The sequence below is a fragment of the Herpailurus yagouaroundi genome, unplaced genomic scaffold (assembly GCF_014898765.1).
Source record: "Herpailurus yagouaroundi ecotype Mexico unplaced genomic scaffold, PumYag 77, whole genome shotgun sequence".
NCBI lineage: Eukaryota > Metazoa > Chordata > Mammalia > Carnivora > Felidae > Herpailurus > Herpailurus yagouaroundi.
The window spans coordinates 78,486,227-78,504,929 of NW_024412388.1; the positions used below are offsets into that span (position 1 = coordinate 78,486,227).

The following is an 18,703-nucleotide window of genomic DNA, read 5'->3' on the forward strand; positions in this document are numbered from 1 at the left end:
TGTGTGTGTGTGTGTGTGTGTGTGTGTGTGTGTGTGTGTGTGTGTGTATACCACATCTTCTTTATCCATTCATTCGTTGATGGACATTTGGGCTCTTTCCATACTTTGGCTATTGTTGATAATGCTGCTATAAACATTGGGATGCACGTGTCCCTTCGAAACAGCACACCTGTATCCCTTGGATGTATACTTAGTAGTGTAATTGCTGGGTCGTAGAGTAGTTCTATTTTTAATTTTTTGAGGGACCTCCACACTGTTTTCCAGAGTGGCTACCCCAGTTTGCATTCCCACCAGCACTGAAAAAGAGATCCTCTTTTTCCACATCCTCACCAACATCTGTTGTTGCCTGACTTCTTAATTTTTGACATTCTGACTGATGTGAGGTGGTATCTCATTGTGATTTTAATTTGTATTTTCCCTGATGATGAGTGATGTTGAGCATTTTTTCAAGTATCTGTTCGCCATCTAGATGTCTTCATTGGAGAAGTGTCTATTCATGTCTTTTGCCCATTTCTTCACTGGATTATTTGTTTTTTGGGTGTCGAGTTTGTTAAGTTCTTTATAGATTTTGGATACTAACCCTTTATCTGATATGTCATTTGCAAATATCTTCTCCCATTCCATCGGTTGCCTTTTAGTTTTGCTGATTGTTTCCTTTGCTGTGCAGAAGCTTTTTATTTTGATGAGGTCCCACTAGTTCATTTTTGCTTACGTGTTGAGTAAGAAGTTGCTGTGGCTGAGGTCAAAGAGGCTGCTGCCTGCTTTCTCCTCGAGGATTTTGATGGGTTCCTGTTTTACATTTAGGTCTTTCATCCATTTTGAGTTTATTTTTGTGTATGGTGTAAGAAAATGGTCTGGGTTCATTTTTCTGCATGTCTCTGTCCAGTTTTGCCAGCACCATTTGCTGAAGAGACTGTCTCTATTCCATTGGATATTCTTTCCTGCCTTGTCAAAGATTAGTTGACCATACGTTTGTGGGTCCATTTCTGGGTTCTCTATTCTGTTCCATTGATCTGTCTGTTTTTATTCCAGTACCCTACTGTCTTGATGACTACAGCTTTATAATACATCTTGAAGTTTGGGATTGTGATGACTCCAGCTTTGGTTTTCTTAATTTTTCTTAATGCAAATAAAAATATGCTTCTCTAAAATTTTTTTTAATGTTTATTTATTTTTGTGAGAGACAGAATACAAGTGGCAGGAAGGACAGAGAAGGAGACATAGAATCTGAACCAGGCTCCAGGCTGTGAGCTGTCAGCACAGAACCTGATGCAGGGCTTGAACTCACATAGTGTGAGATCATGACCTGAGCTGAAGTCAGATGCTCAACCAACTGAGCCACCCAGGTGCCCTAAAAATATCCTTTAGATGATAGTAAAACAAATATCTTCAGTGTGCAACCCAACATTTGGCAAATAATAGGTGCTCAATAATACTTGCTGAATAAATAAAAGGAGTAAGGCAACAGGTAATTTTAGAAGGAACATGTCAGAAATAATGCTCTGCTAAAGATAAAACTATATACTAAAAAAAGTTAAAAATACACAGTCAATACTACTCTCTCCTAATCACATTATGTCTTGTAATGACTCTGGTGGCTCTACTTTTTAGGTTCAAAATAAATGCTTCTAATGTTAATGTCTTAAGCAAAGTGACTTTTTAAAAATTCAAATATAGTTGACACACAATGTTCCATTAATTTCATGCGTAGAGCACAATGATTTGACAAGTCCAAATATTGTGCTTTGCTACCACGAATGCAGCTACCATCTGTCACCACACACCACTATTACATTGACTATTTCCCTAACCAAGGTGACTTTTATCAGGGACTCACTATGAAAAGTCTACACAGAAGGATTTCATGTCCTCCCTCTGATGTGTCCTGGTTTTGACTACAAATAAAACAAACACTAATTGAGCGTAGTCATAGCAACCCTGGATTTTAAGCTGAAAAGGTAGCACATGTAAGGAGTCTTAAAATATCAAGAAACTGCTTTGACTCTTGACTCTGTTGACTTGAATTTTGTGTGCAGATACTTATTGTAAGAGTTTCTTTTTAAGTTTTTATTTTAATCACCTGGTGCTCATCAACATGTGCACCTTAATCTTCATCACCTATTTCACCCATCCCCACACACGTTTCCCTTCTGATTATCATCAGTTTGTTCTCTATAGTTGAGTCTCTTTCCTGGTGTGGGTCTCTCTTTTTCTCCCCTTGCTCATTTGTTTTGTTTCTTAAATTCCACAGGAGTGCAGTCACATGGTATTTGTCTTTCTCTGACTGACTTATTTCACTTAGCATTATACTCTCTAGCTCCACCAATGTCTTTGCAAATGGCAAGGTTTCATTCTTTTTTATGGCTGAGTAATATTCTATTGTATACAGCATATCTTCTTTCTTTATTCATCTATTGATGGACACTTGGGCTTCTTGGCTATTTTAAATAATGCTGCTATAATCATGTTGAATTAGTGTTTTTGTATTCTTTGGATAAATACCCAGTAATGGAATTGCTGGATTGTAGAGTAGTTCTATTTAAAAAAAATTTTTTTACAGTAATCTCTACACCAACGTGGGGCTTGAACTTAAAACTTAGAAATTAAAGAGTCCCATGCTCTACTGACTGAGCCAGCTAGGCACCTCTCTATTTTCAACTTTTTGAGGAACCTCCATACTGTTTTCCACAGTGGCTGCACCAGTTTGCATTCCCATCAACAGTGCAAGAGGGTTCCTTTTTCTCCATATTCTTGCCAACACCTGTTGCCTCTTGTGTTGTTGATTTTAGCCATTCTGACAGGTGTGCTCACTACAGTTCTGATTTGTATTTCCCTGATAAGTAATGATGAGCATCTTTACATGTGTCTGTTGGTCATCTGGTTGTCTTTGTTGGAGAAATGTCTGTTCATATATTCTGCCCCTTTTTTAACTGGATTCTTTTTTGTGTATTGAGTTTTGTTAAGTTCTTTATATATTTTGGATACTAACCCTTTATTGAATATGTCATTTGCAAATATCTTCTCCCATTCCATAGCCTGCCTTTCAGTTTTGTTGTTTCCTTCACTGTGCAGAAGCTTTTTATTTTGATGTAGTCCCAATAGTTCAATTTTGCTTTTGTTTCCCTTGCCTCAGGAGTCATATCTAGACAAAAGTTGCTACAGCCAGTGCCAGAGAAATTACTGCCTATGCTCTCTTCTAGTATTTTTATGGTTTCAGGTCTCACATTTAATTCTTTAATTCTGTAATAGGGTTCTGGGTTTTGTTTTTTTGGTTTTTTTTTGTTTGTTTTTTTTTTTTTTTTTAGGATTCTGAAATATATTCCTCCTAGAAATCACTCTCTACTCCTACTAAGTTTAATTATTTATATCTAATCTGTTAGCTCTTAAATAGACCACTTCTTTTGTTTGTTTGTTTCTTTTTTTCTTTGAGAGAGAGAAATTGCAGAGTGCATATGCACACAAGCAGGGGAGGGGCAGAGGCAGAAGGAGAGAGAATCTTAAGCAGGCTTCACACCCATAGCAGAGTCCATGTGGAGCTTGATCTCAAGACTATGAGATCGTGATCTGAGCTGAAATCAAGAATTGAACGCTTAACCAACAGAACCATCCAGGAACCCCTTAAATGGGCCATTTCTAAGCTAACTGTCATTATTTTAGTAACATTCAAAATATCTAGTAATGAGAATTCAAAATATGCCAACTGTAATTTCCTAATACAACAGCTAGTTTTTTCTTATAAATCAACACTGTTAAGTATCCCATACAAGAAACTCCATACCTTGACTATTTTCACCTTGCAATATGCATTCTTGACTCACTATTTTATGTTGACACCCTTGCAAAATCAACAAGGTGGCCCAATATTAAAGCTGTCTGTTTAGAAAGTAGTTGGGGTTACAGAAAAGCTGAATCATCATATAGCTTTACAGTATCTCAAAATAATAACTATGAAAACTGCTGCAGTCCCACTCTCTCTTTATTTCCCCAATGGTGCTCATGGTGAAAGAGAGGGACTTCACAGCAAACTCAGGAGAAATGAAAGAAAGTTACTCTCTTAAGGAAAGCAGCTGACAAAAATATCATGCCTTTTATGATGTAGGGCAGCATTCTCACACTAGTTTGCCAAGGACTGCTTCCTTGGTCAAATGGACTTAGGAAAAACATATTAATATACTCACAAGGAGGGGGGGCACCTAGGTGGCTCAGTCTGTTGAGCATCCAACTTCAGCTCAGGTCATGATCTCATGGTTAGTGGGTTTGAGCCCCATGTGGGGTTCTGTGCTAATAGCTCAGAGCCTGGAGCCTGCTTCAGATTCTGTGTGTGTCTCTCGCTCCCTGATCCTCCCCTGCTCATGCTCTGTCTCTCTCACTCTCAAAAATAAACATTAAAAATAAAAAATATAGGGGCGCCTGGGTGGCGCAGTCGGTTAAGCGTCCGGCTTCAGCCAGGTCACGATCTCGCGGTCCGTGAGTTCGAGCCCCGCGTCAGGCTCTGGGCTGATGGCTCGGAGCCTGGAGCCTGTTTCCGATTCTGTGTCTCCCTCTCTCTCTGCCCCTCCCCCATTCATGCTCTGTCTCTCTCTGTCCCAAAAATAAATAAAAACGTTGAAAAAAAATTTAAAAAAATAAAAAATAAAAAATATATATTCACGTGGATATTAATGCATTAACATTAATGCCAACATACTAACCACTAAATATTACCATATAATATTTAATGTTGGCACAGTTACATTAACATTAACATAGTAATGCCTCTAAAAAGTTCTAGAGTAAAAAAATTCCATTTTTAACTCTTTTTAACCCCACATTTTCCAAACTTTTTGACCCCAGTGTCCTTTTTAAAATATAATACCCATAGAACTAATATTCTACAGAACATAGTCTGGGAAACTCTGATATAAGATAAAAAACATAATTTATTATTTGATTTAAACAGTTATGCATTTCATCAGTTTATTTCATCAACAAATATTTCCTCTACTGGTGACTGATATCTACCAGAATGAGGTTCCAGAATTTCAGAGAAAGAGTTCTAGACCAACAATCAGGCCCTTTCCTTCCCTGTCTGCCTTTCTGCCCTACAAATGGCCTTTATTTAGTCCTTATAAAATGGCAAGAAACTCTCTGACCTGAGATGCTGCCCACCTACCCACCTTGAATCAAACACTAGGCTTGAGGACTACTGTACCTCAGTTCCTTGTAATCTGAGTCAAATACCTGGGCTGCTTCTCCTGAGCTCCAGTGTGAAGATAAAGTACCATCAGGCCTTAGGATACTAAAGGAGTATTCTGAATCACCCCCCAAATTAAACTAGGTTCATATACAGTATTTTTTCAATTGTGATGGAAAAAACATAGCCTAAAATTTATCATCTTAACCATTTTTAGGTTTGCAGTTCAGTGTTCACACTGTTGCACAACACATCTCCAGAACTTTTGCATCTTGTAAAACTGAAATTCTATACCCATTGAATAACAACTTCCCCTTTCTCCCTTCCCCCAACCCCTGACAACACCATTTTATTTTCTGTGTTTATGAATTTGACTACTTTAGATTCTTCCTATAAATGGAATCATATAGTATTTGTCCTTTTGTGACTGGCTTATTTCACATGGCATAATGTCTTCAAGTCTATTCATGTTATAGTATGTTATGGGATTTTCTTTTTTAAGGCCAAGTAATATCCCATTATATACATTTTATTTAGTAATTTGTCCATTGATGAACATTTGTGTTGCTTCTGACTCTGGACTATTGTGAATAATGCTACAATGAACATGGAGGTACAACTATCTCTTTGAGAGTCTGCTTTCATTTTTGTCTATTTACCCAGAAGTAGGATTGCTGGATTGTCAGGTAATTCTATTTTTTACTTTTTGGGGATCTTCTGTACTGTTTTCCACAGTGGGTACACCATTTTACATTCCTACCAACAGAGCACAAGGGTTTTCTCCACATCCTCACAACACTTATTTTCTAGTTGTTGTTGTTTTTTTTTTTTTACAGTCTTATGTAGTTATTATGTGTATTTTTATTGGCTTTTATTTTATGAAAAAAATATGACAACTCTTCATTAATCCAAATATTTTTTTTAATTTTTTTTAACGTTTATTTATTTTTGAGACAGAGAGAGAGCATGAACGGGGGAGGGGCAGAGAGAGAGGGAGACACAGAATCGGAAGCAGGCTCCAGGCTCTGAGCCATCAGCCCAGAGCCCGACGGTGGCTCGAACTCACGGACCGCGAGATCGTGACCTGAGCTGAAGTCGGACGCTTAACCCACTGAGCCACCCAGGCGCCCCAGTCCAAATATTTTAATTACCTGTAACACAGACAAGTAGTCTCCAAAGAAAAATAAGTAGTTTCTCCAATATTAAAGGAAATCACAGTAAGAACCAAAATTACAAATATACATTAAGGTAAACTATATTTAAAAATCAGAATGAAACAAGTGAATCATTTTTGCAATTGCTTGATCTTTTATATAATTAAAATAGTAAGAATTTGAATTTGTTTTTAGTCAGCTATTTGTTCAGATAATAGCATTGTATACACTTGAACATTACAAACGCTATGATATACTGCATTATAATAAGTTTAAAGATATTAAGCTGACTTTTTCAACTGTTTTTGAAATTCTATGGAAATAAACATATCAGAATGAATGGTGTGTGTTTCTCTGATACTTGAGAGATTTCTAAGAAGTTTTCCTATCAATAGTAGGAGGGCCTATTATAATATTAGTGCTTTAAAACTTACAAAGTACTGGGGCGCCTGAGTGGCTCAGTCAGTTAAGTGTCCGACTCTTGATTTTGGCTCAGGTCATGATCTCATGGTTTGTGAATTTGAGCCCCGGGTTGGGCTCTGCGCTGTCAGTGCAGAGCCTGCTTAGATTCTCTCTCTCCCTCTTTCTCTGCCCCTCCCCCTGCTCATGCTCGCTCTCTCTCTCTCTCTCTCTCTCTCTCAAAATAAACTTTAAAAAAAAAAGAAAAAGAAAAACTGAGGTACAAATTATCTGTCCAAAACCATATATATGAGTGGTTAGCTGTAACTCAAAGCCAGGTGTTCTCTCTCCAAATCCCTAACTCTTTTCACTCCTCCATGAGAAAACATAGTTCTATTTGGATTAGTTTAGTTTTGAAAATATTTTTTCACATCATTTTGGGGTCTCTAAATACACAGAACATTTTTTTTTCTTTTTTCAAATAAGGGCTCAATTAATTACATTTTGGACTTAGTCTCTGTGTGGGAAGTTAAAGCAAACATGCAATGCCAATACAGCTCCCGGTTATGAAGAGTCAACATGAAAACAAGTTATTGTCACACATCCAGATGACAGGGGTCAGCAGCCCACACCCACACAAGAGACTTGGCTTATGAAAGAAGAAGTTTGTAGATGAGGACCAGTGCCATGCTTTCCACTCCCTTCCTGCCTGCTATGCCTAGAATCTCATAGATCAGCAGAGATGCCTTCCAAGGCTTCCAAAATTACTGAGGGTTTGTGCAATTCTGGAAACAACAGCAACCCCAGGTTCTGCTAAAAGTCTAACGGATTGGTTAGTTCACTTTTTTTTTTCTATGCCAGCCTAGGCATCTTTCTCTCATAAGAGAAAGAATTTAAAATTCAGATATCATACAATCAATCAATACTAAGATAAAATAAAATAAAAAATAAAAATAAATAAAATTCAGATATTGAATTGCTGATGGCAAATTGTGATTTACCCATAAGAGGTTTGAAATAGGACTCTCAGGTGAATTATAAATTCTTAAACTTGGCTCATAGTAGGTATAAAAAGCATACATATATTCATATACATATATTTATAAGTTCATAAGAAATATCTACTGGGAAGTACATATATTACATATTATATAATTGTATATGGATACAGATATATCCACTAGGAGCCAGGAATCTCTCCCAAATATGCTGGAAATTTTGATAATTGAATGAATTCTTACGAAGTTTGGAAACTTAAAGAGAGAACAGTGGTAAAAGCCTATGTTTTGAAATTAGAAAGATACAGGCTTAGATGTTGGTTCTCCTACTTGCTGGCTGTGTGAACTTGGGCATACTGTTAACCCTGATTCCTTATCTGTAAAAGGGAAATAATAACATCTACCTTTTAGAATTTCTGGGAGAATTAAATGTAAAACAATGACAGGCTTTGCACACTTCCTGGCACATAGAATGTGCCAATACATTGTAACTGTTATTAGCACAGAGCCTTCCCATCATTTCTCTTGGCATCAATTCCTATAGAATAATCTTATTAAGGCTGAAGATATAGGTGATTAAGCTGAATCTATAATGACACTCTGACATAACTTAGAATTACATATTTGAATAATCCTTAGGGTCAGTTTACTTAACACTTGTCTCTAGGGTACAGGAAAATGTTAGTTATTTGAGCTTTCTAAATTTAGTATTCCAAACCAACAAAAACTTAATACTTTTCCAAAAGAAATTTTGATAAGATTTTCTATTACTCACAACTGTTGACGAGTTACTTTTGCTTGTACTGAGTTGATCATTCTCACCTCTAGATGGAAAGCAATATTCAAAGCTCTTTTGGTTGAAAGTTATAGAAATGACACTCAAATTAGCTTAAGAAAAAGGGAATGTATTGGCTCCAGCAACTGGAAAGTTGAAGGGTTGGTTTAGCTTCAGATGGTGGTAAATGTTGCCAGAGCTCTGGCTCCCTCCGTGTGTTGGCATCATTCTGCAGAGAGCTTCTTCCATGAAGCCTGGGGTTAGGACCATAAGCTGCAGGCTTATGTGGTTCTTTCAGCTTGACAGCACAGAGTAAAAGGAGCTCCTCTCTCTCCTGGCAGCTATAGATCGGAGAGAAACAAATCTTAGAGAAGATTTTTATTAGTTCAGAGTAGGTGGGGCACTGCGGTCATCTGACTGGGACCACATGGCCTGGGGAGAGGAGATTCCCAAAAGAAAATCAAGATCTGATTCCTAACAAAGGAGGATGGTAAAGCAAGAGATACCCATAGCAGATAGTCTGAATTGGATTGTCTGAAAACAAGGACCTGAGCAAGGCCATCACGGCATCCATTAAAATATACACTATTTCATGGAACCACATAAAAATGTTTCAAAGGGCATTGGGATGGGACATGCTTGACTCATGACTTAGCTTCATGCTAAGCTCCACATGTGGTAAACATCTGCAAAAAAAAAAAAAAAAAAAAAAAAGAACTTGTTATCCTCATGTGTTCTGTATCCTAAGCAGTATAGTATGTGTGTGATTACATGGAAAAAAAGGAAATTATTTTTCCATATTGCAAAAGCAAATAGTACTATTAATAAATAATAATCACACACAATTAATGAAAAAGAAACAAAGGAAATATTCCTCCATATAAAAAAAGGACATTGGGATATTAATAAATAATAGTCTAAAATTTTGCAAACTTCAAAATAAGAACAAAAGAGTTACCATTCTATAACCGATTTACATAATACCAAAAATAAAACAAAAAGAAGACATTAGCATTACTTGCATTAGCAGATGACTGTTGAGTCCATTTTTCTAAGTGAAACAGTACAATTCTTTTTGCAAGGGAAAATAAGTTACTGTGAATACAAAGTGCAAAAAGGAAAACTCTATTTTCTTTGTTTAGCCCCATTGATGAAAATAACTTTTAAACTCCTGATTTCATTCCCCAGCATTTCAGTAACCAAGTTCATAAAATACTGATGCCTTTCAAATTAGAAGATTCTTGCTGAGACCTCACTCTGCTCTACAAACATGATCTCATCTTTCAGCTTGGTTACATTCCAAATCCAGGAGTGAGGGCAAGTTTATGATCAGGGAGGAAAAAAAGGAAAATATTTACATAAGCCCCATAATACAACTTTTCTAAAAATCAAAAAGAAATCCATGCTATATATATATAAACTCTCTGATAGAATCCAAATAGAGAATAGTCACAGAATATGGGGAAGAGGTTTGAAAAAACAGCCACCCTTTGCAATGGAAACATGAAAAAGAATGAGATGAGCCATCTGAAGACACCCTCCCAAGAGTGACACACCCAAAATTTGATGCCTTATTATCAATCTAGTGCACAGTGTCTCCCTAAATCACCAACATATTACATTAAAAATCCCATATGGAAGGTATCACATCCAAACATCAACTTACTAATTAATATGTAATAAACTGGCATCCCAGAAATGAAATATCGCAATATGGAAGCTTTTGCAACTCGTAAGCTGAACATCAAGACTTTTCTTTTCTTTCTTTTTTTTTTTTTTTTGGTTTATCTCCAGAGCCTTTTTGAAGGTCAACGGACACTGTACACCCTATCATACAGGGTAAGTTACTAGTATCACTTTATGAAAATCTAATTTTTCCTCAACTATTCTCTAAATATTTACTAAGTTAGGAATGCCTGGGTGGCTTAGTCGGTTAAACATCTGACTTTGGCTCAGGTCATGATCTCATGGCTCGTGAGTTTGAGCCCCGCGTTGGACTCTGTGCTGACAGATCAGAGACTGGAGCCTGCTTCGGATTCTATGTGTCTTTCTCTCTCTGCTGCTCCCCTGCTTGTGCTCTCTCTCAAAAATAAATAAAAACTTAAAAAAAAACTATTTCCTAACTTCTATCCTGACAGTTTTGGTATCTTATCTGTACCATTTCAATTTACCTAAATAGGGTATAGTGTAACACCACCAGCCTTTAGTCATGATGTCTATACAACCAAATGTGAAAGGTAGACTGGACAGCTTATTCACTCAATACAATTAAGACAGATATTTTTTCTACTCTGTATAATTCCATGTTAGATCTGTGTTTGAATTATGGAGTTTCTTTCCTTAACATTCTAATTTCATTGTAAACTCTTCCATTTTTGATTCAGATTTTTCAATCCATTTAGATTTGGATTAAGATTCACTCTGTTGTAGCTCTCTCTTTTCACTTACATATGTCCCTTAAAGTATGCCTTCGGGTCCCCCACTTTGTCCAGCATACAGCCACTTATGCCTAGGTGTTCAGATAGCATTCCTTAAGTGAATGACTAAAAGCCCCAAAAAGTTCCAGAAAAAGGGAAGATACTGTTCCCAACATGCATTTTTAGCCAGCATTTATGCTGCCAACCCGTATTTTGCTGAATGAGTGTGAGGAAACCATTCTGTTCTTTCACTGGCGCCTCCAGGAAATGCTCACGGCTCAAGCAGAGAACTACTGCTTTCTGTTACCTCCCAGGTAAACCCACTGCAGACCCTCACCCCATCTGCCCCAACTTACAACAGCAAGTCAGCAAGTCTCCAGCTGAAGTTTCCTTTCTTTTTTGTTTTTTTCTTTCTTTAAGGGATATTATTTTTTTTTTCAACGTTTATTTATTTTTGGGACAGAGAGAGACAGAGCATGAACGGGGGAGGGGCAGAGAGAGAGGGAAATACAGAATCGGAAACAGGCTCCAGGCTCTGAGCCATCAGCCCAGAGCCTGACGCGGGGCTCGAACTCACGGACCGCGAGATCGTGACCTGGCTGAAGTCGGACGCTTAACCGACTGCGCCACCCAGGCGCCCCAAAGGGATATTATTTTTTTAAGAGAGAGAGAGAGCACAAGCAGGAGAGGGGCAGAGGGCGAGAGAGAATCCCAAGCAGGCTCCATGCTCAGTGCAGAGCCCACTTGGGGCTCGACGCTATGACCTTGGGATGGATCACGACCTGAGCCCAAAGCAAGAGTCAGACGCTCAACCAACAGAGCTACCGGTACCCCAAAGTTTCCCTCCTTTAGGTCCCCTTGAGTTAGATCAGTGAATCCAAGGGGAAAGAGAGGGACAGCCCACTTCGGTGTGCATCCTACTAGGGACCTGGCTACTAGGGAAGAGGTTCTCTGATCATGTGGGATGTTGTCCTAGATTAAGCAGTGTTCCCTCATTTGCCCCTCCCCCTCACCACTTCCTTTTGGTGACATTCATTGAAAAAATAGGTTAGAAGTCTGGGCTCTAGCCCAACAACAATGTCAAGTTTGAGTCCTGGCTCTGCTAATTCTGTGACCACAGGCCACTGAATCTCTCTGAAGCTCAGTTTCCTCAGCCATAATTGGGGGTTAGTAATTATTGCCGTGAAGATGAAATGACACACTCCATATAAAGTACCCAGCACAATAAGTGCTATTACATGTCAATTATCATTAGAACTTGTTGTCAGACATGAATTTAAATGTTGATTATTATCCCTACTTTGGATTCAAAAGGCAATCTAAATATAAAGAGATGTATGGTTTTCACTCAGCTGTAGCCTGGCACAGAGGAAAGCTGAGGAACTATGTCCAAACTTCAGTCTTGTTACTTATTGTTTATTTATCTGTTCAGAAAAGTCTTCTCTTTTGTGAATTATGTCTGATAAGACCTGCCTCTCCATATATGTCAAGTACTGGCTCATAGCAAATACTTTATAAATGTCAGTTCTCAGTCTCCAATCCAGAACAGATCGCTCTGGCAAGGTTCTAAATTGAAGATAAAGTGACTAATTAGATCAAGGGATAGCAAATAAAACAGCAAAATCTGTTACCAGCTCTGCCACTAGCTAGCTGAGTAATCTTAAACTTTTTGGCTCTCCTACAGAGAAAAGCAGAATTTTCTATGGAGATGTATATAGATTTAATCATAGAGAAAGCAATCACTTGTATATAGTAAACTATGAGCTAACGTGATGAACTTTCCTACTTTTTTAAATCAAGAAAAATAATATATCATGATATATTTATTCTATAGGTGTTCTTGGACTCAATCTATAATGATCTCAAGAGCATTTATGGGGCGCCTGGGTGGCGCAGTCGGTTAAGCGTCCGACTTCAGCCAGGTCACGATCTCGCGGTCCGTGAGTTCAAGCCCACGTCAGGCTCTGGGCTGATGGCTCGGAGCCTGGAGCCTGTTTCCGATGCTGTGTCTCCCTCTCTCTCTGCCCCTCCCCCATTCATGCTCTGTTTCTCTCTGTCCCAAAAATAAATAAAAAAAAAAAAAAGTTGAAAAAAAAAAAAGAGCATTTTGATAGCATGTTATTTATTCTTAGATTAAGATGTGGTTAAATGTTAAGCATTTCATTTCCACCTACCAACATAAAAGCTACCCAAAGCCATCTCTTTAGCTCACTTCTGTGTCCTCAACATGTTGAACTGTGCCTGGTATGTGGGAAGCCCTATAATACTTGCTCAAGTAGTGAACAAAAGGATGATGGAAAATGGTTCTTTATGACATGCAGTCAGGGCTCCTATCTCAGATCACCTGATGTTTACAAGTCGTTGGGCAACTTCCCATTACTAAGCATTCTTTTCAACCCTTAAATGATAGACATGTTAGGCAAGAGGGTTCACGTCTCTGTAAAATCTGGTAACACAAGCAGGATCCAGTCAAGTACTAGGGTTTTTTTGTTTGTTTTGTATAGATTATAGTGCAATTTTAACAATAACAAGAAAAAAAATGAGGATCTGAGGCTTTAACTCTACAAGGTCAAAATCACTAATTAAAAAATAAAGTTTTTTATTAAAAAAAAAGAGATTACCTTATTTCAATAAAATGTTTTGACCTCTATTTTTGCTAAAGCACCTTCTTGTTTGGGCATTGCAGTAAAACTGTATGTCAACTTTGAGACTGTTAACCCCAAAATTCTATTTTGTTTGAGATAAACTCTTCTTACAGATTCATCTCAAAGAGAAGACATCTTGTTTTTCTGTTCAGGCATCTACTGATAAGCAGCCAGCTGTTTATGCTCCAAACACTTCGAACACACCCCAAACAATGAGATCTGTGAAACTGGAATGAAGCTTTGAAAAATATGAATAACAGCGACAATTATGATAAAAGATTAGCTGCAGTATTCAATATTTTCTCATGCACACTTTTATGTTTAAAACTAATAGTACTAGTTTGAGAGTACTAATATGTTTCGTACTCTACTAAAAACACTTGTTGCTTTAAGTTTCAACTGCCTACCCAAAATATCAATTGAAACCAAAAAGTAAGCACTTTCATTTATTTATATTTCTACATCTACAAATACCCAGAAAACACAGCATCCATACAGCATTAGTTTTTAGAGGGAAGAAATATGCTCACAGTGGAATGTCTCTGATGTTTATATTAAATGAATGTAGATACTAATCTCTCAAAGAATCTGAAGACTTCCTTTCCGTCCTAGACAAAGTAGAGTCCTCTGATTTAATATTTAGTTTGTTCATTAATCATCTTAGCTCTGCATTTAAAAAAAGCCCAATATGTGTTACAAAGCAAAACTGCTGACTCCTTGTTTACTTAAAATATGGTAGAAGCAAGCATGAACGAATCACAGAAAATACATTTTCGTGATCAAAATACAAAAGATTAAAAACATACTCTGTCTACATTAATAAAACTTTCAAAGGGATCGCAACCAATTCTGTCAGCCTCAGAAGTTCCTATTTTGGCAGTGAAAAGAGAAGAACATGAAATATTTTGTGAATTATTTTTCTTTGTGGATAATTAAACACAAGCCATGAGAAAACAAATGTACAGATGTACACCATATTTTCATCACTCTGAAGACTAGAGGCATTTATTTGGAGATTTCATATTCAAAAGAACTATGTTTGAGACATGTTATTGACTCTTCTCCTAGATTAATGTTTTTTGGTAATTCTATCAAGCTTTGCCCCCGTGTTCTCCTTTTTATTTGAAGTAACTGAGTTTGGTTATCATCTTTCTTCTTCTAGGGAAGCCAAACACACTGCCAAATAACCATGCATATTATTAAGGTGTGAATGTCGGGTGAGGGTTGGCTCTGTATGCTGACAGGCATATCACAAAAACAACACCATTTCTCCTGGGGCCTGAAAGAATGTAGAATGTGTCTTCTTCTGTTGGGTGTGGGAACTGATGTTCATAAGTGGACACTGATAGGTAACTATATGTACACTATATTCATATATGTACACTACACACACACACACACACCCTAAACATATATACACACTTACAACTATCATAAGGACTAGGCAGAAACAGTATACAGCACCATAAGGCTGAAAATAGGGGATTTGATGTAGTGGGAAGAGAGAGATGTCAGGATAGCTTCCCTAATAAAGTGGGTGTATTATTAGCTTCCCTAATAGAGTGAGAATATGGGGAAAAAGAAAGTATTCCAGACTCAGGGAGCAGTGAGGAAGGGGTCCGGGGAGCTGGAGAAATGTCAGTGCCACCGAATCTCACATGCAAAGCTGATAGGGATGGAAGAGGAGATGAACTCAGAAACACAGGCAATTGTTAGATCAAGGAAAGCTTTATGGTTTTTTCTCCAAGGACACTGAAGGGTGAGAAGTGCGCTTGCATGCTGAAATCCTCACTCTGGCAGCAGAGCTCGCAGGAGGGTCTGGGGCAGTGGGGCTAGGTGTGGGGATCTCTCGTAGCGTTTCTGCTGTAGGTGAGTCACAGGGGGCCTGCTGCTAAACTGAGGATGGGAGCAGCGGAGACAAGAGAAGGTAATATCAACTGGCCAGTAAATGTAACCATCACCTTGGAGAAAGTAGAAACTTCATCCCTTAAAATGCTGCAAATTCCATGCAATAGATTTTCTCTCATCATAGAGTAAAGCCATCTGCTTTGTCACTGGGGTTTCTTCCACTTTTCTACTCATTCTGGAAAAGAGTCTGCCAGCTTAGATTCTATCAGCAGTACACCAGGGGGAGAGGGAAGGAAGTCTGACAGTGAGTTTCCAGGCTATGGCAGAGATGGGAGGAATCTGAGGGGGGCCATATATCTTGGGGGGGGGCCACCACTCAATCCAATACATTCTCCATTACCCCTCACAGCCAATTCATCCATAAGTCCTGGAGAATGCATCTTCAATTTTTATCTCTCAGCCATCTCTCCTCATTGCTATGAAGATGCTATGCTCCACTGCTTTATTGCCACAACCCCCACTAAAGGTATTTTGTGTCTCTTGAGAATTTCTGCAATGGCTGCCTAGCCATTGGTCTCTGGCTTCTTCTACTCTTGGCCCTCTCCTCAGAGTTCATTCCCTATAGAGCAGCTTTTTAAATATATAAATCAGACCATATCACTCACATGCTTAGAAACTTCCAAAGCACTTAGAACTCCCTTTGCACTTAGTACAAAATGTGGCATTATCCAGTGCCTGCTCCCATACCCAGCCATCCACCAGCCTCTCCTGCGAACAGGCCCAGCCATGTGGGCCTCCTTCTAACTGGCCAGAGAGGCTGCCTCTGGCTGCCCTGCGTAAGGTGTTCTCGGCTACCCTCTAACACAGCATCCTATCTGTGACCCCTTAGCATTTCTCCACTTGGAATTCATTTACCAGTTTAGTCGCCATCTCTTGGCACTGCACCCCTCAGAGGTAGGAACCAAGCCCTTCTTACTCAGCACTATATATCCAGTGATTGGCTAAGTACATGGTGGACGCCCAATACGTAATTTGTTAAACAAATGATTGAGCTGATTAATTAATGGTTCCCATTGCTTATAGAACTAAGAACAAAACTTGTCTGGCATTCCAGGTCCCTGGCCTCTAGTCACCACCTACCACTTATGCTGCTCATGGGCCACTCTCAGTGGGAAGCCCCAGCTTCTACATATTCTGTCTTATCTTCCTACTTTGATTCATGCCATTTTCTCCTTCAGGAATGTCTACTCCCTCCTTTTGTTTACTACATCTTGGTTGTTTTTCTAGACCATTTGAAATCTCTCCTCCTCCAGGAAGCCTTCTTGACATCACCTCCACCTATGTTATTCTCTCCCACCTCTGTTTTCTTCTGGCTACTTTGTGGCACAAACTGTTCTAAGTGATTCTCACCTTTGCCTCCAACTGGACTAAAAGGTATAAGAGTAACTCTGTTTTATGCTTCTTTGAACGACATTATAGGAACTGAGACAATGCAATGTCCCAGAAACCAGCTGGGACTATTTTCTAGTCTCAGTCCTGTCCACAAGTAGCCATGTGACCCGGGGCACTTTACCTCACCTCTCAGTTTATTTTCTTTATGTGTAAAATAAGGGGTTAGACCATATTATGTAAAGCCTCCTTTAGTCCTAAAATGACAAAATTTTAATAATCAATCAATTTATTTAACAAATTTGCTTCAGAAGTGGCTATAGAGATTTAGTTATTATATAAGGAACTCAGAAGAGTGCCAGGAACTGAGAAAGCCCTCACTAAATGAGTTGCTGGTTACTTCATTTTTTTTTTCCAGCATGAAAATGAAGGCTTGGCGATTTAAATAAAGTAACCCAAGGTCAACAGCAGGTAATGACAAAGCCCATGACCTCCAACTTAAAAAAAAAAACAAGCTTTCCCATGTGATAATAACATGTGATAATATGTTGTGATAATAACAGTCACCTTACATACAGAGATTTTATAATTTAAGATTTTATTTATTTATTTTTAAATGTTTCTTTATTTATTTTTGAGAGAGAGAGAGAGAGAGAGAGAGTGCATTCAAGTAGGGGATGGGCAAAGAGAGGGGAAGAGAATCCCAAGCAGGCCCCATGCTGTCAGCACACAGCCTGACACGGGGCTCAATCTCAGGAACTGTGAGACCATGACCTGAGCCGAAGTCAAGAGTCAGATACTTAACTGACTGAGCCAGGTGGCCCCAAAGATCTTATTATTTTTAAGTAGTCTCTACACCCAACACAAGGCTCGAACTTAAAACCTTGAGATCAAGAATTGCATGCTCCACTGACTGATCCAGCCAAGCGCCCCTACAGGGATTTTAGTTTATAAACCTTTCCCTAATCATCTTATTTCACCTCCGTACCAACTCTGTGAGGCAGGTATTATTATATTATTTTTCACACAAGTGAAAGTTCAGTGAAGTTCAGGGGGACTGAATCACTTGCTGAAGGTCTCACAACCAAGTGAGCAGGTAAACAAGGATCACACCCGAGACTTGAGCCTCCCAGCCTAAATTGTCTCTAATATGCCACACCACACTGCAGCAAAGTACAATTAATGAAGTGAACATTGTCAAATCACGTTTCTGCCAATAAAAGCGTAAGCTAAAAACATACCGACAGAAAACTTAGCAACTTAGAAAACTTAAGAACAATCATTGGATGTATTGAAGTGATAGTTTCTGCTATTCTACTCTAGTGGTCTTCCAGATCCATCCAGGGCTCAGTGCATGTGCAGTTCTCATTAATACTAATGTGAATCGCACACGCCAGCTCTTCACAGAAAACACACCCGAAAGCACTCAGCCATTTAAGAGGCAGAAACTTCCAAGAGTCAGGCACAAGAAGTCATGTGACTAGGCACCCTGCTACCCACTGACTCTGTCTGCAGACATAGTGTGTAAGCTTCATAACTCAAACTATTTTTCCCCCTGAACATCCTTTGAAGTTTGGGAAGATGCAAAAAGATGCATTTCAGGATCAATCCCAAGCCAAAAGGGGAGGTTGGAAAGCATTTATGGTTTGTTTACTTTTTTTTTTTTAAGATTTTATTTTTAAGTAATCTCTACACCCCACACAGGGCTTGTGCTCACAACCCCGAGACGAAGAGTCACATGCTCCACCAGCTGAGCCCCTGGTTTGTTTCCTTTTTAAAAGCTAAAATGGATTTATATTTTCAGACTCTTTCACCATGGGAAATTTAGACTGACTAGCAAATTTCCAGGAAGGTCATTTCCCTCAATTTGAGTGAAACTGTGGAAAGAGGCCTGGACTACAAGGC

At 38.6% G+C, this 18,703-nt stretch overlaps 1 long non-coding RNA gene across 1 annotated transcript in view; it reads right to left on the minus strand.

The window, feature by feature from the left end:
- Window positions 1-8,608: 8,608 nt before the first annotated feature.
- The window catches only part of LOC121027473 (uncharacterized), a 35,502-nt gene continuing 25,407 nt past the window's right edge, over window positions 8,609-18,703 (minus strand). Inside the window, exon 2 of the long non-coding RNA XR_005788756.1 lies at window positions 8,609-8,840. This is a non-coding gene — a long non-coding RNA (uncharacterized LOC121027473). The remainder of the gene's footprint in view (window positions 8,841-18,703) is intronic.